This window comes from Manis pentadactyla, chromosome 3 (genome assembly GCF_030020395.1).
Source record: "Manis pentadactyla isolate mManPen7 chromosome 3, mManPen7.hap1, whole genome shotgun sequence".
In the NCBI taxonomy this organism is placed as follows: domain Eukaryota; kingdom Metazoa; phylum Chordata; class Mammalia; order Pholidota; family Manidae; genus Manis; species Manis pentadactyla.
Window position 1 is genome coordinate 42,337,059 of NC_080021.1, and position 6,000 is coordinate 42,343,058.

Consider the following 6,000-nt stretch of genomic DNA (forward strand, 5'->3'; position numbering starts at 1 on the left):
GGCATGCAAGGTCTTCTGTATAACTCAGACGGTGCTCAATGCCCTGCCTCCTCCCTTCCCCTGCGTCCCCACCACACGCTGCACCACAGGCTCCAGCCTCACATGCTTCCTTCTACTGCACAGGAGGCACTCTTCCTGCCTCCAGGCCTCCACTCACTCTGGTCCCCCTGGCAGAGCACTCCTCCACTTCTCTGATTTATCTGCCAAAATCTCACCTTTGATGTCACTTCCTTAGGCAAGTCTTCTCTGATTTACCCTAGTTGAGTTAGAAGCCTGTATCCATTAGGATAATTTTTCACATCTACCCATAACAGAGACATGACTACCTGTGACTTAACAGGGTAGAAGTTCAACTTCCCTGTCATGTAGAGTCAGTGTGGAGACAGATGGTCTGGGGCAGTCTGGGTCATGGGGGACCCATGCACCCTTGGGACCCATGCACCCTTGGGACCCATGCACCCCTCCCTGATGTGGTTCACTCATGGTCCAGGCTGACTGTTTCGGACATCACACCCACATCCCAGGCAAAGTGTTTTAGATTCTCTTTGTCTAACTGGTATCCATTAATTATAAGACCAAACTACTAGCCACAGTAGTTTGCCTCTCCCCGGCAATACGGAGCCCATGCTAGGAACCACATCCTTTACCTAACTCTCACACACCAAGCCAATATTTCCCCTGCCCTAAAACAACCCAGGGCCAGGTGCCAGACAACCAAGGACAACCCCTGTTCCCCAAAGCCTGCTGGGATTGTCAAGCTAGACAATCCCAAGCTTGCCTTTCCATGGAAAACAATAGAGGCTGAGCCCCGTGCTGTTCTCTTGGTCCTGCTTCTGCATCCTGACCGAACCTGGTGCTTCCCAGTGTGGCCCTGTGTGGTATGGTGCGCCCCTTGCTCTTGGGACTTGTAAGCAATAAATTCGTCTTCCAATGATATTAACCCATGCCATCCTTGGTTTCCTTTGTAAATTAAGACCTAGGCACAAATCACAAAGTGAGTCAGATCCTTCCAAGCAGCCTTCCCAGGCCCACGTAACACTGCAGAGTACAGCCCTACCACTAGCTCCTCCCAACAGCCAGCTCCAGGGGAGACAAGGAGGGTGCAGTGTTGTCTCAAATACAGCAGGGTTCTGTCGTGGTGACCTCCATGCCTCTCCCATGCTAGCATTGATCCTCTTGTCCCAAGTTACCTGCTTGATTGTCACCTCTTTAAGGACTGATTGGAAAGATGAAGAATTGATTCATCACATTTCCTTGCTGACTGTTGTATTCCTGCACTTAACACAGTGCCTTGAACATTGCAGCTATTTGGTAATGCAAAGGGAAGTGCAGCCCGTTGATTATTTACTTAAGCACAGAGGCGAGACAGGTCTGCATTGTTAGGTTGAGTACACCTTTATAAAATGGGCAATACATCTGACACAGACCTGGTTATTTACGTAGTCATTGAACAAATATTTTCTTGAGCACTTAAATCAGGCTAGTTACTAGATCTAGGTGCCAAGAGACACAGTAGTAAGCTAAACAGACACGGTCTTTTATTTAGTACTAGGTTTAGGATAAATTCCTGGCAGCAGATCAAAGCCTTGCCAGGCTCACCTTCTTTTTTCCTTCAGACGAATTTAAGTCCATGCTTTTTTACAGTAAGTATTCAATAAATCTCAGCAGAGCCACTGGTTGAAACAAGAAGGGCAGAGTGGGAGATTTTAAATGTCCTCATTATCATCTCAATTTCCCCTTTAAAATGTTGCTTGGTCATTCTTCACTTCACTTTTAAGTTTCATAGTCCCAAAGAAATGAACAATTCATAAGGCTAGATATAAATTCTGATTTCCACCCATAATATGGGTGGGCTTCACCAAATCAGTTGGAAGCCTCCATAATATGGGTAGGCTTCACCAAATCAGTTGGAAGCCTTAAGAGAAAAGACTAAGATCCCCACGTGAAGAAGGAATTCTGCTTCCAGAACTGTAGTCCAGACCACAACACCGACTCCTGCTAGGGTGGCCCGCCTGCCAGCCTGCTCTGTGGATTCCAGACTTGCCACCTCCCACAGTTATGTGAGCCAAGACCTTAAAATAAATCTCTCTCCCTCAGAAATGAGCCATCAAGCCATGAGAAGACGTGGAGGAACTTAAATGCGTATTACTAAGAGAAGCAAGGTGATCAGAAAAGGCTACCTACTGTATAATGTACCAACTCTGTGATGTCTGGAAGAGGCAAAATCATGGAGAAAGTAAAAAGATCAGTGGTTGCCAGGGTTTACGGACAGGGACTATGAATAGGTGGAGCACAGAGGATTTTTAAGGCGGTGAAATAACTGTGTACCTCACTATAATGGTGAAGACATGTCTTTACACATTTGTCCGAACCCATAGAATGTACATGAGTGGACCCTAAGGCAAACTATTGGTTTTGGATAATGATGTGTCCCTTGTCCTTCCCAGCAAATATGCCACTCTGCAGGGAGATACTGATAATGGTGGAGTCTGTACATGTGCAGGGCCAGGAGTATATCAGAAATCCCTGTACCTTCTGTTCAATTTTGCTGTGAACTTAAAAATGCTCTAAAAAATAAAGTCTCTAAAAACCATTTAAAAATCTTATATAAATATATTGTATTTTCTCTGAAGACCTTCAACCGACTGCGTGAGGCCCACCCACATTATGTGTATGTATCTGTATACATACACATTCTGTCGGTTCTGTCTCTCTGGAGAAGCCTGAAAAGGGGTTATTTCCGCCTCTCTGCCATCACCGACGGGTCTGTGTCGATGGCCTCCGTGTGCAGTGCAGGCACCCAGATCTTCAGAAGAATTTCTCTTGAAGCACCTCTCCATTTGGCTGGGGCAGGGGTGAAGGATATCTGCTCCCTCCACCTCGCAGAGGAGGGGGAGAAGCCACAGTGCTCTGCCCTGAGCCAGCACTCCACTCTGGACGCACTTCCTGCCTCCCCTCCCCAGTGTTTGTCAAGGGTGGGGATCAGGATGACTGGATGGGAGAGCATGGGCCGGGATGGTGCCCCAGGGTGGCTGCTCTCCCTAGAATGTGGGGTGCTTAGTGCCCCTTGGTCCTCAGCTGTAGGCCTCAGTGGTCAGTTCCAGGGCAATGGGAAAACTGCAACTCAGTATCTGTTATAGTAAGTTTGCAGGATGCTACTAGGCATTCCTTGAAAAAAGCAGGAGGTCCGAGTCCAAATATATTTGGGGATGACTAAATGAACTAGAAATGAACATTTTTTTTTAACACAGGATTTCTCTGAAACTCTAATATGCTGAGAGAGGAAATGGTTGATGGAATTCCTAAACTTACTCTGGAACAGTTTTGAGACTCAACCAGCAATAAGTCCCAAAAGCATGTCACAGAACATTGGGTTGGGAAATACTGATTTAGCAAGATGGCTGAGCCCCTGGGTCTGTTCCTTGCTCCTTACCAGCTCCATAGACTCTCTGGGATCTGGGATTATTACTCAACCTCCTGAGCTTTTGTGAGCATTGAGATAAAAACACATAAAGCACCTGCTATGGAATAGATGTTCCGTAAATGAGAGCTATTACCACAGATACAATTTGAGGTTCATGGGTGTGGAATTGTCACAAGAACTTTTGGAACTACGAACAAGGAGTCGGGACACCAAGACGTTTGGCGAGAAGCAGCCTTTATTAGTGCCGGCACCAGCTCAGTGGATTCCGGTCCAAAGGCTGAGTCCTGAGTGCAGCAGGGCCATACCTTTTACACATTCACTACAAGATTAGAGGGGAGTCAGCACCCAGGAACGGTTGCAGTGGGAGCTATTAGGTCACTATCGGTGTATTCAGGATGCTAGTTATATTTTAACCTATCTCTGTACAGGTTACCTGGATACCCTATTATAAACTAATGGGCCTCCATGACTGTGATCAACAAGCTGTTCCATACCACTGATTCCCGGTGGGGGGGAATACATCTGTTACATTGTTTCAATCTCAAGCACCCAAGCACCCAAACACCTTGTGATTCCTCTACATTCCTGAAGCCTCAACAGAAACTTTGTCTCCTTGGCTTCCTTGGCTTCCTACCACAGAATCAACTCATAACTCATCCTACCAGCAGTAAGTATATTTCAACAATGGCTCTTTCGTTGTAAGAACAGTCTAATGTATGATGTGTTCTTAATGAGGTTAAATGCTGAACTGTGTTTTAAAAACATTTCTACTATAATAACTCTTTATTTTTCCATGTTTTAAAATTGGCCCATGGAGAAAATCTGGTGCATTTTTCCTAACTCCAAGAAAACTGAAACAGTTTTTATACTGGTCAAGGTAACTTTAAAGAGATTTGTGAATTCACAGAGAGTAGATTAAATATTAGAAAACTCAATTTCCTATTGCACATGTGCACCAAGTAAACACAACTTCCTACAACAAACAAACAAGTCCAGCCCAGACATGGCATGCCCTGAGGGAGAAGGCACTGGGATGGGATTAGATGGTTTCTGTGTTCTACCCAGCCCCCGTTCTCAGGTGGCAAGAGGGGATGTGACCAGGGTCCTTGTCTTCTTGTGAGGAAGTTGAGAAGGAAATGCCTTGTGATGATCATTCAAAACCTTCTCAGACCAGAGTTTTATCAGATGTGATAAAGTCCCATATCTTCGCTTTTGTGGTTTATGATACAGTATAGACTGGTTGAAAAATAGCATTTTTCGTTATTTTGCAAAAACACTACCACCTCATATTTTATGTGACATGTTGAATCTTTGGACTCCATGCATGCATTATAGCCAGATGTTTACTGTATTACACAGCATTGAAGTTAAAAATTATGTAACATCTAATCATTAGTTAAATTTCCCAGAAAGACCTTGCAAATAAATTATTTTAGATTTATGATAATAATATACAAAGTACATATACATTTTCCAGGAAGGACTTTTACCTCAACTGACTGCTGTGTATGTTGTTGAGGTCTGCCAGGCACTAGCAATAAGTCCCAAAAGCATGTCACAGAACATTTGTAATATTCTTCAGCCCTTTATCCTTACCTGTGTAAGAGAAGGCAATGAATGAATGGCTGGGTCTCTGCTTTCTTTTCTCCCAGTCTGATAGGAGAGCTCAAAGACCCTCAACCTCTTAACATTGCTGTTAGAATCTTTGTTCTTGATTTTAATCAAGGCTGTTAAAGAATTTGGGATCCTTCCTTCCTTCCTTCCTTCCTTCTGTGGTAAGAACACAACATGAGATTTACCCTCTTAACAAATTTTTGAGTGCACAGTACAGTATTATTGACTATAGGCACAATGTTGTATACAAGATCTCTAGAACTTACTTGCCTTGCATGACTACAACTTTATACCTAGTGCACTGTAGCTCCCTGTTTTCCTCTACCCCCAGTCGCTGGCAAGCATCATTCTGCTGATTCTATGAGTTTGACTGTTCTGGATATCATATGAGTGGAATCATGCAGTGAAAGACAAATTTATAATTTTATTTTTAAAATTATAATTTAAAAAATTCAACAGTGCTTAACATTTCACAATGAAAGATACCTCTTCACTTTTTCTAATATATCCTTAACGATCATGATTAGCCCAGAACTCAAGTGTGCTCAGCACATTTTTTTTATCAGCTACCCATAGGGTGCATGAGAAGATGACTATTTAGAACTTTACATTCATGTCAATTATTTCTAACATGATCAAGCTTTTAGGTGATAACAAACCAAATCAACCGTCCCCAAGTGGATTTTATGGTTGGTTATGCAGCAGAAGAATCTAAAATGTGGAGGGCAGAGCTTACCTGGGTCCAAAACAAATTTATTTTAACAAAATACATGACTTTCAACAGGATTTGGATTTATTTTCAAATTGGCCCTTACTTTAAATGCTTTGCTTTTGGGGAATGTAAAATGGTGCAGCCGCTCTGGAAAAAGAGTTCAGCAGTTTCTTAATGAAACTATACAAACTATTGCCATATGACATAGCAATTTCATTCCTGAGCATGTATCACATATTAATGAAAACTT